Source organism: Hemiscyllium ocellatum, chromosome 31 (assembly GCF_020745735.1).
Source record: "Hemiscyllium ocellatum isolate sHemOce1 chromosome 31, sHemOce1.pat.X.cur, whole genome shotgun sequence".
Taxonomy (NCBI): Eukaryota; Metazoa; Chordata; class Chondrichthyes; order Orectolobiformes; family Hemiscylliidae; genus Hemiscyllium; species Hemiscyllium ocellatum.
The window spans coordinates 13,388,318-13,408,322 of NC_083431.1; positions in this window are offsets into that span (position 1 = coordinate 13,388,318).

Consider the following 20,005-nt stretch of genomic DNA (forward strand, 5'->3'; position numbering starts at 1 on the left):
GTTATTTCACCACCCATAAAGCATTACTTCAGTTTAAGGTCAAAAGAACAGCAGACTCAATGGGGCAATTTTTGTGTGTGTGCTGTAGCATTCCTTGGTAGTTTTAAAAAATATTCACCTATTTTTGTCAACCTGGTCCAATGAGGGATTCCTGGCTAACAGATATTGAAAATAATTGCAGGGTTAGGCCTTTCAGCCCTTTTAAGCCTGCACTACTATTCAATACAATCATGGCTGATCATGCAATTTCAGTATGCCCTCCCACTTTCTCTCCTTTAGCCACAAGGGCCAAGTCCAACTCCCTCTTGAATATATCTAACAAACTGGCTCCAACAGCTTTCTGTGGTAGAGAATTCCACAGGTTCGGAACTCTCTGAGTGAAGAAATTCTTCCTCATCTCAGCCCTGAATGGCATACCCTTTACTTTTGCATAAAAACACGTCAGGATTTCTGCTTACTCCAGGACTCAACTCTGGCTATCTGGGTCAGTGTCATGCATTATGAATATGTAAGTAAAGGGTGCATTGATGATAGGATACTGACCTTCATGGAGTTATTTAATCAATTATAACACATTTATTTAGTTTGAGGTCAAAAGAACAGCACAGACTCAATAGGGCAAATTGATTTTTGTTTGAGTGCTATAGCATTGCTTGATACTTTTTCTTGATATTCACCTATTTTTAATCAGCCTGTTATTACACACCTCTGGAGCAGGTGGGACTTGAATCCAGGCCTCTCCAAAAGACAGCCACTAGTGTAATTTTGTTTTGTTTTGTTTTGTTTTAAATCTGGGCTCCTGTTTCAGAAGTGGAGACACTCCTTGATGCGTCTTTCATTCTTGAATTCAAAGTACTCATCCTTTTGTTCGAAATCCTCCTTGGCCTCTGGAACATTCTCCAGTGCCACAACCCTGTGAGATGTCTGAACTCAGTTTATTCTGAGCCTGATTTTAATCATTTTACCCGAGCAAGCATGTCTTCAGTTCCCTGAAGCTAGGATCTCGGATTTTTTTTTCTTTCAGTACTCTGCTTAAACTCATGTCCTTGACCAGGCTTTTGATAACTGCTGTGATATTGTCTTGCGTGAATTGACATTTAATTTTGCTTTATAGTGCTCCTGTGAGCTACTTTGGGATATTTTAAATTAAGGTAAAAAATTATATTTATAATTTGTTATTTATAAGTTTATTTTGCAGGAGAGAAAGCACACCAACACAAATTAAATCAGTCAAGTGGACTATTTCTAGGCTAAAGTATCTACTTATTCTCTTTTCCTCTCTTTGCCTATAGCTCTTACCCTAGAACCTCCATCACTTTACAGCAACATAGGATTCCCATTTGCCCCAATTCAGGAACCTCCTGCCTTCTGTAGCATGGCACTCATTGATTTACATGAAATGACTCATTGCCATAAATATTATGGTGATAGGTTGGTGACAGGATTGAGATTTTCCAATTGTATACAGCATTACTGAACAAAGAGACTTGCTGTTGAATCTTTTCATTTTGCATTTATCAGGGTAGATACAATTATACTAAATCTCAAAGGGAATATTAATTTACACTGCTTGAGAAAATTGTCCTGATCTGTTGGTGAGTAGACTCAGACTGGTTGAGTTGTGCCATGGACAGTGCATCAGGGAACATCCACAAAGCTTTTGTTTAAATTCATTAGTGAATTCCATTGTGAAGCTGGCTGATAATCAGAAGTTGATTGTTAGTGTTGTTCTTTCGACATTTTAAGATTATTAAGTAAGTGCTGTCCAATTGCAGAATCATAACTAATGGTGGACTCATTCTTTAAGTGTGCAAGCACAGCCTGGTTCAATGATGTTTATATTCTGTTTCAAACAATTGATGGATCATACTACTTTGATATATCAACCGGCCATAGAGTTATACAGCATGGAAACAGACCCTGCAGTCCCACTCATCCACACCAATCAGATATCCTAAACTAATATAGCTCAATTGGCCAGCATTTGTCCCATATTCACCTAAACCTTTCCTATTCATGTATCCATCGAGATGCGTTTTAAATGTTGTAACTGTACCCACTCCACCACTTCCTCTGGTAGTTTGTTTCATGCATGCACCACCTTCTACGCTAGAAAGTTACCCTTCAGGTCCCTTGTAAATCTTTTCCCTCTCACTTTAAACCTATGCTCTCTAGTTTTGGATTCCCCTCTCTGGAACTTAAATCCCACATATCTGGCAAACATGGGCAGGAAAACCTCATACAACATTACTTATCTGCGTGGTAGACAGAATGTCAGTTTACTTCTACAGCAGCATCCCATTGGTGGAAATTACTATTCCTGTTGCTATGGCATGGTAACAATGTGAAATGGCTTGCTTAACTGTTGCTGAAATACCTTTCCAAGGTAATTTAAAGTATTTTGTGTATTTATAGAGTCATAGCAATCACGGAGTCACGCAACATGGAAACATACTTTTTGGTCCAACCAATCCATGTCGATCAAAGTCCCAGATGAAACTAGTCCCACCTATGCTTGGCCCATATGTTTCCAAACATTTCTTATTCATGTACTCATCCAAATGTCATTTAAACATTGTCACTGTACCTGCATCCACTACTTCCTCTGGAATTCATTTCACATACAGTCCAACTTGGGAAGGAGCCATACTGGACCTGGTGTGAGAATGACCCCAGCCAGGTGGTTGAAGTTTCAGTAGGGGATTACTTTGGGAATAGTGATCACAATTCCATAAGTTTTAAAATACTCATGGACAAAGACAAGAGTGGTCCTAAAGGAAGAATGCTAAATTGGGGGAAGGCCAACTATAACAAAATCCGGCAGGAGTTGGGGACTGTGGATTGGGAGCAGATGTTTGAGGGTAAATCCACATTTGATATGTGGGAGGCTTTTAAAGAGAGGTTGATTAGAGTGCAGGATAGACATGCCCCTGTGAAAATGAGGGATAGAAATGGCAAAATTACGGAACCATGGATGACAGGTGAAAATGTGAGACTTGCTAAGAGGAAAAGGAAGCATACATAAGGTTTAGGTGACTGAAAATAGGTGAAGCTTTGGAAGAATATCAAGAAAGTAGGACCATACTGATATGAGGAATTAAGAGGGCCAAAAGGGTCAGAAAATACCTTTAGCAGACAGAATTTATAAGGAGCAAGAGGGTACAAATTCAAAAACACTGGCAACAGTTCTCCTTCAAGATCCCCTGCTCCATGCTTGTGGCAATGCGCCGGCACCTAACCTATCTACAGTCAACCCTGCCTCAGCTGAGGGCCACACTCTCTGAGAATTGCAAAGGACCCACTCTGTACTACATCCTCAGGAGAATTCATACTCTCAAAAAACAGTATTTCAATTCCATCTCAAACATCAAAAACTGTAAGTACAACAAACTTTTATCTACCCGCCTCCATAACCAGTGCTCCTCAAACATTCCAGAAGATTCCCCTAGCCTCGGAAACTACTCAGATGCCATTAACCATGCGGCTGATGCAGCTGCCACCCCCACACTGATTGATGAAGTCACTTCCGCCACTCCCACAACCACTTCCACCCCTCACAATTCCTCATGCATCACACGTGACACCATTTCCGCCCCTCACATCATCACTGATGCCACACGCTCAGTGACTTCCACCACCCATACTGCCATGGTCACCACCACTTCTGCCCCCACCAGTGCCACTCACCTGCATTCTGCTGACATGCCCCCCACAGACCCCCTGTCATGATCCCCACCCTCCAGAACCCCGAGGGGAACACCACCCCTGCTCATGACTCCACCCCCATTCCCCCCACCAACACACCAACTCCAGTTACAGGTTCCGCCCCCACTCCCAGCTCCATGCCCACACCAGATCCCAGCTCCCAACCCTGCCAAGTTTTCACCATCCCCCTAGACCTCCCCCTCACTGAGGACGAACGATCAGTCCTCAGCAAAGGACTCGCCTTCATCCCCCCGTTTCATCAATGAATTTAATACATGCTGTGACGTCGAACAATTCTTCCGTTGCCTCCGCCTCTGAGCTTACTTTCACAATCAGGATTCCTGCCCACCTTCCGAGGACCCCTTCGCCCACCTCCAAAACACTGCATCCACCTGGACGCTCCACGCTGGCCTATTACCTGCCCTCGACCTCTTCATTTCCAACTGCCGCCGGGACATTAACCGCCTCAATCTGTCTACCCCCTTCCCCCACTCCAACCTCTCACCCTCACAACGCACAGCCCTCCAATCCCTCTGCTCCAATCCCAACCTCACCATCAAGCCAGCAGATAAAGGGGGCGCAGTGGTAGTCTGGCGCACTGACCTCTACACCGCTGAAGCCATACGCCAACTCGAGGACACCTCTTCCTACTGCCCCCTCGACCATGACCCCACCCCCCATCACCAAACCATCATCTCCCAGACCATACAGAACCTCATCACCTCAGGAGATCTCCCACCCACAGCTTCCAACCTCATTGTCCGGGAACCCGGCACTGCCCAGTTCTACCTCCTTTCCAAGATCCACAAGCCTGACCTCCCTGGCCGACCCATTGTCTCAGCATGCTCCTGCCCCACTGAACTCATCGCTACCTACCTCGACACTGTCCTATGCCCCCTAGTCCAGGAACTCCCCACATGCGTTCGAGACACCACCCACGCACTCCACCTCCTCCAAGACTTCCATTTCTCCGACCCCCAATGCCTCATCTTCACCATGGATATCCAATCCCTCTATACCTCCATCTGCCATGACCAGGGCCTCCAAGCCCTCCGTTTTTTCCTCTCCATACATCCCCAACAGTACACTTCCACCGACACTCTCATTCGTTTGGCTGAACTGGTCCTCACCCTTAACAATTTCTCCTTTGAATCCTCCCACTTCCTCCAGACCAAAGGGGTAGCCATGGGCACACGTATGGGCCCCAGCTATGCCTGTCTCTTTGTTGGCTACGTAGAACAGTTGATCTTCTGTAATTACACCGGCACCACTCCCTACCTCTTCCTCCGCTACATTGATGACTGCATTGGCGCCACCTCGTGCTCCCGTGAGGAGGTTGAGCAATTCATCAACTTCACCAACACATTCCACCCTGACCTTAAATTTACCTGAACCATCTCTGACACCTCCCTCCACTTCCTAGACCTCTCCATCTCCATTAATGACGACCGACTTGACACTGACATTTTTTACAAACCCATCGACTCTTCCAGCTCCCTGGATTACACCTCTTCCTACCCTACCTCTTGCAAATATGCCATCCCCTTTTCGTAATTCCTCCGCCTCCACTGTATCTGCTCCCAGGAGGATCAGTTCCACTACAAAACACACCCAATGGCCTCCTTCTTTAGAGACCGCAATTTCCCTTCCCACGTGGTTAAAGATGCCCTCCAACGCATCTCGTCCACATCCCGCACCTCCGTCCTCAGACCCCACCTCTCCAACTGTAACAAGGACAGAACGCCCCTGGTGCTCACCTTCCACCCTACAAACCTTCGCATAAACCAAATCATCCGCCGACATTTCCGTCACCTCCAAAAAGACCCCACCACCAGGGATATATTTCCCTCCCCACCCCTTTCCGCCTTCCGCAAAGACCGTTCCCTCCGTGACTACCTGGTCAGGTCCACGCCCCCCCTACAACCCACCCTTCCATCCTGGCACTTTCCCCTGCCACCGCAGGAACTGTAAAACCTGCGCCCACACCTCCTCCCTCACCTCTATCCAAGGCCCTTAAGGAGCCTTCTACATCCATCAAAGTTTTACCTGCACATCCACTAATATCATTTATTGTATCCGTTGCTCCCGATGCGGTCTCCTCTACATTGGGGAGACTGGGCGCCTCCTAGCAGAGCACTTTAAGGAACATCTCTGGGACACCCACACCAATCAACCACACCGCCCCGTGGCCCAACATTTCAACTCCCCCTCCCACTCTGGAGGTCCTGGGCCTCCTTCACTTCCGCTCCCCCACCACCAGACGCCTGGAGGAAGAACTGCCTCATCTTCTGCCTCGGAACACTTCAACCCCAGGGCATCAATGTGGACTTCAACAGTTTCCTCATTTCCCTTTTTCCCCCACCTCACCCTAGTTCCAAACTTCCAGCTCAGCACTGTCCTCATGACTTCTCCGGAATTGTTCTACCTGCCTATCTCCTTTTCCACCTATCCAGTCTACCCTCTCCTCCCTGACCTATCACCTTCATCCCCTCCCCCACTCACCCATTGTATTCTATGCTACTTTCTCCCCACTCCCACCCTCTTCTAGCTTATCTCTCCATGCTTCAGGCTCACTGCCTTTATTCCTGATGAAGGGCTTTTGCCTGAAATGTCAATTTCGCTGCACCTTGGATGCTGCCTAAACTAATGTGCTCTTCCAGCACCACTAATCCAGAATCTGGTTTCCACATCTGCAGTCATTGTTTTACCTAACTAGAGAAATAGTTGGCCCACTTAAGGACAAAGGAAAATTATGTGTGGAGTCAGAGAAAATGGGTGAGAATCTTAATAAGTACTTTGCATCGATATTCACTGTGGAGAGGGATAGGACAAATGTTGAGGTTAGGGATAGATGTTTAATTACTCAAGGTCAAGTCAGTATAAGGAGGGAGGAAGTGTTAAGTATTCTAAAAGGCATTAAGGTGGACAAGTCCCCAGGTCCAGATGGGATCTATTGCACATTTTTGAGGGATGTGAGAGAGGAAGTAGCTGGGGCCTTAACAGATGCCTTTGCAGCATCCTTGAACACAGGTGAGGTCCTGGAGGACTGGAAAGTTGCAAATGTCCCCTTGTTTAAGAAGGGTAGCAAGGATAATCCAGGTAATTATAGACCAGTGAGCCTGTTGTCAGTGGTAGGGAAGCTACTGGAGAAGATACTGAGGGATAGGATCTATTTACATTTGGAAGAAAATGAGCTTATCACTGATAGGCAGCATGGTTTTGTGCAGGGAAGGTCATGTCTTACCAGCTTAATAGACTTTTTTGAGGAAGTGACAACGTTGATTGATGAGGGAAGGGCTGTAGATGTCATATACATGGACTTCAGTAAGGCATTAGATAGGCTGATGGAGAAAGTGAAGTCGCATGGAGTCCAGGGTGTACTGGCTAGATGGATAGAGAACTGGCTGGGCAACAGGAGATAGAGAGTATTAGTGGAAGGGAGTTTCTTAAAATGGAGAACTGTGACCAGTGTTGTTTGTTATCTACATAAATGATCTGTAGGAAGGCATAGGTGGTCTGACTAGCACGTTTGCAGATGACACTAAGATTGGAGTAGGAGATAGTGAAGAAGACTGTCCGAGAATACAATAGAATATAGATAGATTGGAGAATTAGGCAGAGGAATGGCACATGGAGTTCAATCCATGCAAATGTGATGTTATACATTTTGGAAGGTTCAATTCTAGAACGAACTATGTGGTAAATGGAAAAGCTCTGGGAAAAATTGATATACAGCAAGAACTGGGTTTTCAGGTCTCTTGTACCCTGAAGGTGGTAAAGAAGGCATACAACATGTTTTCCTTTATCAGACAGGGTATTAAGTACAAGAGTTGGCAGGATGTTACAAATGTATAGGACTTTGGTTCAGCCACATTTGGAATACTGCGTGGATGTAGATACTTTAGAGAGGGTGCAGAGGAGATTCACCAGGATGTTGTCTGGTATGGAGGATGCTAGCTATGAAGAGAGGTTGAGTAGATTAGGATTATTTTCATTAGAAAGATGGAGGTTGAGGGGGGACCTGATTGAGATCTGAAAAATTATGCGAGGTATTGACAGGGTGGATAGCAGAGTGGGGAACTGAATTACTAGGGGTCATGAGTTCAAGGTGAGAGAGGAAAAGATTAAGGGAGATACACATGGAAAGTTCTTTACGCAGAGGGTGGTGGGTGCCTGGAATGTGTTGCAAGCGGAGGTGGTAGAGGCAGGCACGACAGCGCTTTTTAAGCTATATCTAGACAGATACAAGAATGGGTAAGGAGCAGAGGAATACAGATCCTTGGAAAATAGGCAACAGGTTTAGATAGAGGATCTGGATTGGTGCAGGCTTGGAGGGCTGAAGGGCCTGTTCCTGTGCTGTAAGGTTCTTTGTTCTTTATTCATACGAACCACTCTCTGTGTAAAAAAGTTGGCCTTCAAGTCTTTTTTAAATCTTTCTCTTCTCACCTTAAAAAGATGCTCCCGGCCTTAAAAACTCTAACTTTAGGGAAAAGACACCTGCCATCCATCTTATCTGTACCCCTCATGATTTTATAAACCTTTAGAAGTTCACCCCTCAACCGCCTACGCTCCAGTGAAAAATGTCCCAGCCTACCCAACCTCTCCTTGTAACTTGAACCATTCATTCCCAGCAATATCCTTTCTGAACCCTCTCTAACTTAATAATATTCCTCCAAGAAACAGGTCAGAACTCCAGAAGAGGCCTCACCAATATTCTGTACAACCTCAATGTGACATCCCAACCCCTATGTTCAAAGGTCTGAGCAATGAAGGCAAGCATGCCAAACAGCTTCTTAACCACCCTTTCTACAAGTGACACAAACCTCAAAGAATTGTGTACATGAACCCCTAGGTCTGTTTTACAACACTATCCAAGGCCCTACTTTTAATTGAATGTCCTGCCCTTGTTTGTTTCACCAAAATCCAATATTTTCCATTTATCCAAATTAAACTCTATCTGCCACTCCTCAGCCTATTGACCCAATTGATCAAGATCTCTTTGTAATCTTAGATATTCTTCTTCACTGTTCTCTACACTCCCAATTTTGGTGTCATCTGCAAACTTACTAACCATGCCTTCTCTATTCTCATTTAACTCATTTATGTAAAATGTTTTCAGTATCAAAATTAACAGCCTCAGGCCTATTCGTGACTTTGCTCAGTATACAGTGGGCAATGATCTGAGAGGTGTAGCTGCAATGCAAGAGTTACATTTGGAGAGGAGTTCAAATATCTGTTGAACAAATTGGGTGTGTTGGTTTCCTGAACACTTAAATGCAATTATCAAATTAGAAGAAAAAGTAATGGATACAGTATTCAATAATTGGGTTATTGCTCGCTTTGCATCTTTGAAGAGAAGTATTTGCATATGTCTCATATTACCTGCCAGCTATTTCTGGGACGCAAGGTTCTGTTAAGCCCAAGCAAAATTTGATATCTTGATGGAAATACGAGAAATCAACTTTCTGATTTTCTTTCTCCTGGTCAAAAAGATCATTAAGAATGGTTGGAGATTATTCAATCCCTAAAACCATTCAATTAGAACATGGCTAAACTTACCCTTCAAAACATGCTGAAAATTCTATTTCTCAGAATGTAGTTTCACCTAAGGCCATCAGGAAGATGGCCTGAGGACTCAATAAAGCTTTTGTTGATGACATTTTAACTACGATGTTAATTTGAATTTTAGTGTTCTGTACATTTCAGTTAACCACTGTTAGTTTTTGCAACAGCTTACAATCAACTTACTGTTTACAAATGGATTCTGTGACTTATAGCCCAGACATTGACTATTTTGGTATTAACTCTACAGTTTTATAAAACCTAGAAATAGGCCTATGATATGTCCAATATACTGACAACAACAAAACGAACATCTGATCTGCGTCTGGGTACTTTCATATACTTGTCTAGACAGGTGGGGTAGAAATTTTGAAGATTTTCCATCATGTGCCCAGAGAATTATTTCAAAACACAGGATCTCCAATCACTGCTTTCCCTCCCTACAACCCTGTTTTCACGAAATTGCCTTTTTACAGAACAAATTCAAAACTTTGAGTTTTCCAAAGTTTTGCAGTAGGTAGTAGATGCTTTCTAAAATCTATGTATATGTTTCCTGATGGTTCAATAATCAGTGAAGCAGATTGGTAGGGCTGTGTTTTGGTGCAATGCTAACAGGAAGATAATCTTGAATAATATACTTTGGTTCTCATCTGATCAGGTGAAGGGAATGAAGAAGAAAATATAATATGGACAGGTAACTAATAACAAATAATTTGGGGATCTGAAGCAAATATAAGCGGAGAGTGGAAAATGAAACTTATCGCTTCAGTTTTCCAAATGTAGTACCGGAGGCAATTTGTTATGGATAAATCACCGCAAATTACCTTTAATTTGACTAAGTATTAAGAAATCTCACAGACAATCAACTACTGAAACAATGATTTAAACTTTATCGCATGTAGCAACCAAAATAAGATCCTTCAAGTAAGCAAGTTAAGCCTCACAACTTAACTTGGCTTTTATCCAAATAATGGTAGAACTTGGCGATGATTCCACCTTCAGTATCTGTTTCTGGAAGTGGGGAGGGTTGAATCCTTATGCAGTGTTGTTCTTCAAAATTCTGCTAAAGAGGGAGTTCTGAAGTCAGCTTCTTACGTAGATCTTCATCCTTCAAGTCTATATACGATATTATTTATGACTTTTTTTTAATGTTGTTTCATCCAAATTACTGCAAGTCTACAGCTGGCCTTCTTATCAGAAGTAGCTTCTTCATTCCTTGTTGCATTTGGCCATAACTGTTTGTTTGAAAACATAGATTTCTTGCAGTTAACTCTTTAAATTATTCTATAGGGCAATCAGTTTTCCTTGTGGCATAAAGCAGCCAGTTATCATGCGGATGTCAAACCAGCTTTTTTCAAGTCACATCCACTCCCTCTTTTCCCAGACATGGTAATTGCTTTCAATTCCAATATACATTTGCCCTTGTCCCTTAATAGTTTATTCCAGACAAGAGTTATTGCTTCTTCTTTCCATGTATGACAGTTCATCTTTGTTGATTCATTCAATCCATTAACAGTTATTAAAGTTCTGAAGTCTATAATATCACAAATTTAAAAGGTAGAACATAGAATAATACAGCGCAGTATTTGGCCCTGGATATTGCGTTGACCTGTAAAACTGATTTAAAGCCCATCTATTCCATTATCATCTATATATTTATCCAATGACCATTTAAATGCCCTTAAAGTTGGCGAGTTCTACTATCGTTGCAGGCAGGGCATTCCACACCCTTACTGCTCTCTGAGTAAAGAATCTGCCTTTGACATCTGTCCTATATCTATCATTCCTCAGTTTAAAGCCATGTCCGCTTGTGCTAGCCATCACCATCTGAGGAAAAAGGCTCTCACTGTCCACCATCTCATCCTTTGATCATCTTGTATGTCTCTATTAAGTCACCTCTTAACCTTTTTCTAGTGAAAATAGCCTCAAGTCCCTCAGCTTTTCCTCATAAGACCGTCCCTTCATACTAGTAATGTCCTGGTAAATTTCTTCTGCACCCATTCCAATGCTTTCACCTCCTTATAATGTGGCGAACCGCAAGTCTACACAATACTCCAATGCAGCCACACCTGAGTTTTGTACAGCTGCAACAGGACTTCATGGCTCCGAAACTCAATCCCTCTACCAATAAAAGCTAACACACCGTACGCTTTCTTAGCAACCCTATCAACCTGGGTGGCAACTTTCAGGCATCTTTGCACATGGACACTGAGATCTCCCTGCTCATCCACACTACCAAGAATCTTACAATTAGCTCAGTGCTCTGTATTCCTGTTAATCCTTCCTAAGTGAATCACCTCGCACCTTTTTGAATTAAACTCCATTTGCCACCTCTTAGAGTCATAGAGATGTACAGTATAGAAACAGACCTTTGGTCCAACCCGTCCATGCCAACCAGATATCCCAACCCAATCTAGTCCCACCTGCCAGCACCTGGTCCATATCCCTCCAAACCCTTCCTATTCAAATACCCATCCAGATGTCTTTTAAATGTTGCATTGGTACCAGCCTCCACCACTTCTTCTGGCAGCTCATTCCATACACGTACCAACCTCTGTGTGAAAAAGTTGCCCCGTGGGTCTCTTTTATATCTTTCCCCTCTCACCCTAAACCAATGCCCTCTAGTTCTGGACTGCCCGACTCCAGGGAAAGGACTTTGCCTATTTACCCTATCCATTCCCTTATAATTTTGTAAACCTCAATGAGGTCACCCCTCAGCCTCTGACGCTCCAGGGAAAACAGCCCCAGACTGTTCAGCCTCTCCCTATAGCTCAACAGCCTTGTAAATCTTTTCTGACCTTCAAGTTTCATGACACATTTCCAATAGGAAGGAGACCAGAATTGCATGCAATATTCCAACAGTGGCCTAATCAATGTCCTATACAGCCGCAACATGATCTCCCAATTCCTGTATTCAATACTGTGACCAATAAAGGAAAGCATACCAAACGCCTTCTTCACTATCCTATCTACCTGCCACTCCACTTTCAAGGAGCTGTGAACCTGCACTCCAAGGTCTCTTTGTTCAGCAACACTCCCCAGGACCTTACCATTAAGTGTATAAGTCCTGCTAAGATTTGCTTTCCCAAAATGCAGCACCTCACATTTATCTGAATTAAACTCCATCTGCCATTTCTCAGCCTATTGGCCCATCTGGTCAAGATCCTGTTGTAATCTGAGGTAACCCTCTTCGCTGTCTACTACACCTCCAATTTTGGAATCATTTGCAAACTTACTAACTATACCTCTTATGATCGCATTCAAGTCATTTATGTAAATGACAAAAAATAGAGGACCCAGCACCGATCCTTGTGGCACTCCACTGGTCACAGGCCTCCAGTCTGAAAAACAACCCTCCACCTCCACCCTCTTACTTCTACATTGAGTCAGTTCGGTACCAAATGGCTAGTTCTCCCCGTATTCAGTGAGATCTAACCTTGTTAATCAGTCTCCGATGGGGAACCTTGTCGAACACCTTACTGAAGTCCATATAGATCAATCCTCTTTGTTACTTCTTCAAAAAACTCAATCAAGTTTGTGAGACATGATTTCCCATGCACCAAGCCACGTTGATTATCCCTAATCATTCCTTGCCTTTTCAAATTCATGGAGAAAGTGAGGACTGCAGATGCTGGAGATCAGAGCTGAAAATGTGTTGCTGGAAAAGCGCAGCAGGTCAGGCAGCATCCAAGGAACAGGAGATTCGACATTTCGGGCATAAGCCCTTCTTCAGGAAAGGCCAAATTCATGTACATCCTGTCCCTCCAATAACTTGCCCACCACCGGCGTCAGGCTCACTGGTCTGTAGTTCTCTGGCTTGTCCTTACCACCTTTCTTAAACAGTGGCACCACATTAGCCAACCCTAGTCTTCCGGCACCTCAACTGTGACTATTGATGATACAAATATCTCAGCAAGAGGCCCAGCAATCACTTCTCTAGCTTCCCACAGAGTTCTAAGGAAAACCTGATCAGGTCCTGGGGATTTATCCACCTTTGCCCGTTTCAAGACATCCAGCACTTCCTCCTCTATAATATGGACATTTTGCAAGATGTCACCATTCCCCTACAGTCTATATCTTCCATATCCTTTTCCACAGTAAATACTGATGCAAAATACTCTTTTAGTATCTCCCCCATTTTCTGTGGCTCCACACAAAGGTCACCTTGCTGATCTTTTAGGGGCCCTATTTTCTCCCTAGCTACCCTTTTGTCCTTAATGTATTTATAAAAACCCTTTGGATTCTCCTTAATTCTATTCGCCAAAGCTATCTCATGTCCCCTTTTTGCCCTCCTGATTTCCCTCCTAAGTATACTCCTACTTTCTTTATACTCTAAGGATTCACTCGATCTATCCTGTCTATACCTGACATATGCTTCCTTCATTTTCTTAACCAAACCCTCAATTTCTTTAGTCATCCAACATTCCCTATACTCCCAGCCTTTCCTTTCACCCAAACAGATTTTAGATTTTTTAAAATTACTTACAGTGTGGAAACAAGCCCTTCAGCCCAACAAGTCCACACCGACCCGCCAAAGCGCAACCCACCCATACATTTACCCCTTCACCTTTACAGTACGGGAAATTTAGCATGGCCAATTCCCCTGACCTGCACATCTTGTGGGAGGAAACCGGAGCACCCGGAGGAAACCCATGCAGACATGGGGGGAAACAGGATTATACTTTCTCTGGATTCTCGTTATCTCATTTCTGAAAGCTTCCCATTTTCCAGCCGTCTAACAGTTGAAGTTCTAAATTGGAGAAAAGCCAATTTTGATAGTATTAGGCAAGAACCTTTGAAAGCTGATTGGGGGCAGATGTTTACAGGTAAAGGGAAGGCTAGAAAATGGGAAGCTTCCAAAAATGAGAGAACAAGAGTCAAGAGACAATATGTTCCTGTTAGAGAGAAAGGCAAGGCTGATAGATGTACAGAATGCTGGATGACTAGAGAAATTGAGGTTTTGGTCAAGAATAAGAAGGAAGCATGGTCAGGTATAGACAGCAGAGATCGAGTGAATCCTAGAAGAGTATAAAGGCAGTAGGAGTATACTCAAGAGGGAAATCTGGAGGGCACAAAGGGGACAGAAGATAGTTTTGTCAAAGAGGGTTAAGGAGAATCCAAAGGGATTCCACAAATACATTAGGGATTAAAGAGCAATGAGGGAGAGAATAGGACCTCTTAAAGATTTGTGTGGAGAGGGATAAGGAAGATAGAGAACATGGGAATTTTAAAAAATCACCAATGAATTGACCATAGTCTCCAATTGCTCCTCATTTCTACTCTGCTTTCAAATGAAAAGTGCTATTGAGATTGTGGATAATTTGTGCATCAATTCCATTTAGTCACCTTTATTCCATTATCCCTCCTATCCTTACATTGCAACATTTTATTTATGACTGTGTTGTTACTGTATTTATCTGAGGTTTAATGAGAGAGAAAGCCAAAATTCCAAAAATAATGCCTCTGATAGACACACCAAAATCAGTACATTCTCCAAAACTAAAAGATACCGGGTTAAAGATGGTGCTGCAGCCAAATCTGTTTCTCCCAGAATAAAGTTCTCAACTGTTGGCTTATATGGATCCAGACAGGTGTCAGATTATGCTTACTGTTGATTTATGGTAACCTTCCTTAAATATCTGCAGGAAACAAAATAACTTGTGTCAGGCTTTCACATTTGTCTCTCTCCCCCACAGGAACCATGTCCCGTATGGTGCTGAATCATGCTGATTTACTGGCGTGGGCTCCTGCTCTTTGAAACCTCAGTCAAATGCCTATTGTTTAACATCAAGCCTAACCAGGCTTATCAGTTGTGGAGGGCAATGCACTACAGATAGATCCTACCTTATATCTGACTCCTCTCCTCCCACAGCCAGAGGTCATTGAGAACCAGTTATGACTTTCTACCTGTGGCTCCATGCAGAGCTGGTATTGAATTTGTGTGTGGCTCAGTGGACATTGAAAGATGTTTTTGTAAGTGTAATCAGTGACTCAATGTAGGAAAATTGGCAGCCAATTGGGGCATTTCAAAATTGCTCAGCTAGATAATCTGTTTTACTTATTTCGATTGAAGAATAAATATTAACAAGGACACTTGATAGTGCAGTGCCTTCACTTCTCCACTGAACAGTAGCCAAGAAATTCAACCTTCTCACTCAGAGCTAGAAGTGGTACCAACCATATCATAGCTCATACATTGTTACAACATCAAGGAAGTCTGACACTTGGGCATTATGAAAAAGAATATGTGACCAAAGAAATGGATAATTAACATGCTCTGTTTTACCATTCAATTTGATCATCTAACCTGATTCTCAACACTATTTATCTGCATTTGCTTCATGTCCTTTAATATTCATGCCTAAGTGATCTGTTTTAAAATGTCTAACTAACCCCCATCTTCAGTATCTTTTTGTAGGAGGAAGTTCCAGATTTTCACAGCTCTTTCACTGAAGTTTTTTCCTGATGTCACCTTTAAACAGACTATGTTAGGCCCCTTTCAGTCATGGCTGGCCATGGGTTGCATCCTTGTTGATTCTAGCTTTCTGTTTCCCTGAAGCAATGTTGCTTGTGACTGAAGAGACCGATACTGGAGTTACAGTCCTGGTCATAGAGGTCGCATCTGTATGGGTCGTTGATCTGCTAGAGCTGCTGCACTCCTGCCTGTGTGCCCGCTTGTCTGCTGCAGCCCTCATCACCTTCTTTTCCCCTGTTTTGAGGTGTTGGTTCAGGGTGCTTTCCCATCTTGTGCGGTCAGCTGCAAGCCTTTCCCAGGACTCCATAACAATAACAAGCGTCTTCATGTCCTCATGCACATGTCTTTGTAGCGCAACTGGGGATGCCCTGTGGGTCTCTTCCAGGATGTGACCTCTCTGCAGATGATATCCATTGGGATGTGGCCATCCTCCATGCGGTAGATGTGGCCCAGCCAGTGCAGTCTCTGCTGCCTGAGCAGTGTGTTCATGCTGGGAAGGCTAGTGCGAGAGAGGACTGCTGCATTGGTCACTCTGTCTTGCCAGGATATGGCAGATACTCCTTAAGTGGAAAGTGTTCAGTCTTCTCTCCTATCTGGCAAATGTGGTCCACATTTCACTGATGACACAGGTGTTGTAGACTGACATTTTTGTCTTCATTGTCAGCTTAGGATTTGTCCATACTTGAGTTGTGAGACAAGCAAGAGGTGAGGCTATTTTTCTGATCCTCTTGTCGATCTCTGTGTCAAAGGAGAGGTTTTCAGTGATGGTAGAGCCAATGTAAACAAACTGATGGATGACATTGAGTTTATAGTCATCAATGGTGATAACTGGTGATCCCTCTGTGTCTGGTCCCAGAATGCTCATCAGCCTGAAATCCTTGCAAACATGGGACAGGCGATCTATCAGTGACTGGAGTTCCTGCTGGGTGTGTGTTGCAACTGCACTGTCCTCTTCATGTTACTGTGGAAGGATTCTATCAGAAGTTTCAGTGGGCAGCTAGCTTCAGGAAAACCTTGAAAAGGCCATTTCTGCTGACCAGGTCGAACGCCTTGGTGAGGTCAATAAAAGCGAAATACAGGGGCATTTTCTGTTCTCTGCACTTGCCCTGCAGTTGGCAAAGAGAGAAGGTCATGTCTACTGTTGATCATTTAACTTGGGAGCTGCACTATGACTCTAGGTATACACATTCTGCCAGTTTCTGCAGGCGGGTCAAGATGACTCGAGCAAAGGCTTTTTTGAGGAGAGAGATGCCTTTGTAGTTGTTGCAGCTGCTTCTTTCACCCTTGCTGTAGAGACATAGAGTCATAGAAACGTAAAGCATGGAAACAAACCCTTCGGTCCAACCCATCCATGCCGATCAGATATACCAATCCAATCTAGTCCCACTTGCCAGCACCCGGCCCATATCCCTCCAAACCCTTCCTATTCATATACCCATCCAAATGCCTTTTAGATGTTGCAATTGTACCAGCCTCCACCACTTCCTCTTGCAGCTCATTCCATACATGTACCACTCTCTGTGTGAAAAAGTTGCCACTTAGGTCTTTTTTATATCTTTCCCCTCTCACCCTAAACCTATTCCCTCTTGTTCTAGATTCCCAACCCCAGGGAAAAGACTTGTTTATTTATCCTATCCATGCCCTTCATGATTTTGTAAACCTCTAAAAGGTCACCCCTCAACCTCCGACGCTCCAATGAAAACAGCCCCAGCCTGTTCAGCCTCTCCCTATAGTTCAAATCCTCCAACCCTGGCAACATCCTTGTAAATCTTTGTTAAACCCTTTCAAGTTTCACAATATCTATCCGATAGGAAGGAGACCAGAATTGCACGCAATATTCCAACAGTGCCTAACCTATGTCCTGTACAGCCGCAACATGACCTCCCAACTTCTGTACTCAATACCCTGACCAATAAAGGAAAGCATACCTAACACCTTCTGCACTATCCTATCTACTTGCGACTCCACTTTCAAGGAGCTATGAACCTGCACTCCAAGCAACACTCCCTAGGATCTTAACATTAAGTGGATAAGTCCTGCTAAGATTTCCTTTCCCAAAAAGCAGCACCTTGCATTTATCTGAATTAAACTCCATCTTCCATTTCTCAGCCCATCGGCCCATCTGGTCAAGATTCTATTATAATCTGAGGGTGTCATCTGCAAACTTACTAACTGTACCTCTTATGCTCGCATCCAAATCATTTATGTCAATGACAAAAAGTAGTGGACTCAGCACCGATCCTTAAGGCACACCACTGGTCACAGGCCTCCAGTCTGAAAAACAACCTCCACCACCACCCTCTGTCTTCTACCTTTGAGCCAGTTTTGTATCCAGATGGCTAGTTCCCCCTGTATTCCATGAGATCTAACCTTGCTAACTAGTCTCCCATGGGGAACCGTGTCGTACACATTACTGAAGTCCATATAGATCACATCTGCCGCTCTGCCCTCATCAATCCTCTTTGTTATTTATTTAAAAAACTCAATCAAGTTTGTGAGACATGATTTCCCACTCACAAAGCTATGTTGATTATCCCTAATCAGTCCTTGTCTTTCCAAATTCATGTACATCCTGTCCCTCAGGATCCCTTCCAACAACTTGCCCACCACCGAAGTCAGGCTCACTGGTCTGTAGTTCCCTGGCTTGTCCTTACCACACTTCTTAAAGAGTGGCACCATGTTAACCAACCTCCAGTCTTCCGGCACCTCACCTGTGACTACTGATGATACAAATATCTCAGCAAGGGGCCCAGCAATTACTTCTCTAGCTTCCCACAGAGTTCTCCCGTACAACTGATCAGATCCTGGGGATTTATCCAACTTTATGTGTTTCAAGACATCCAGCACTTCTTCCTTGGTAATATGGACATTTTGCAAGATATCACCATCTATTTCCCTCCATTCCATATCTTCCATATCCTTTTCCACTGTAAATACTGATGCAAAATACTTGTTTAGTGTCTCCCCCATTTTCTGCTGCTCACACAAAGGCTGCCTTGCTGATCTTTGAGGGGCCCTATTCTCTCCCTAGTTACCCTTTTGTACTTAGTGTATTTATAAAAACCCTTTGAATTCTCCTTAATTCTATTTGCCAAAGCTATCTCATGTCCCCTTTTTGCCCTCCTGATTTCCCTCTTAAGTATACTCCTATTGCTTTTATACACTTCTAAGAATTCTCTCGATCTATCCTGGTTGTACCTTAGATATGCTTCCTTCTTTTTCTTAACCAAACCCTCGATGTCTTTAGTCATCCAGCATTCCCTATACCTACCTGCCTTTCCTTTCACCGTAACAGGAATATACTTTCTCTGGATTCTCGTTCTCTCATTCCTGAAGGCTTCCCATTTTCCAGCCGTGCCTTGACCTGTGAACATCTGCCCTCAATCAGCTTTTGAAAGTTCTTGCCTAATACCGTCAAAATTAGCCTTTCTCCAATTTAGAACTTCAACTTTTAGATCTGGTCTATCCTTTTCCATCACTATTTTAAGTCTAATGGAATTATGGTCGTTGGCCCCAAGTGTAGGTCAAGATTTGCACCTTCTTGAGTAGGTACATCCACATACTGAATCAGAAAATGTTCTCGTACACACTTAATAAGTTCCTCTCCATCTAAACCCTTAACACTATGGCAGTCCCAGTCTATGTTTGGAAATTTAAAATCCCCTACTATAACCACCCTATTATTCTTCCAGATAGCTAAGATCTCCTTACAAGTTTGTTTCTCAATTTCCCTCTGACTATTAGGTTGTCTATAATGCAATCCCAATAAGGTAAGCATCCCTTTCTTATTTCTTAGTTCCACCCAAATAACGTTCCTGGATGTATTTCTAGGAATATCCTCCCTCAGCACAGCTGTAATGCTAACTCTTATCAAAAATGTCACCCCCCCCCCATCTCTCTTGCCTCCCTTTCTAACCTTCCTGTAGCATTTGTATCCTAGAACATTAAGCTGCCAGTCTTGCCCATCCCTGAGCCATATTTCTGTAATTGCTATGATATCCCAGTCCCATGTTCTTGTAGAGGGCAATGATCTTAGCATCCCTCATGGGCTCCGGTACAGCTCCTTCTTGCCAGCGCTAGCAGAGGACTTTATGCAATGGCAGCAGTAAGCTAGTCTTGCAGCACCTGATCAGATCAGGAGGAATCCCATCTATACTTGGAGCCTTACCTGAGACCAGGCTGCCAAAGGCCTTGTTGAGCTCTTCTACTGATGGCTCTGTATCTAGCTCGTCCATAGTCAGCAAGCATGTGATAGCATCAAGT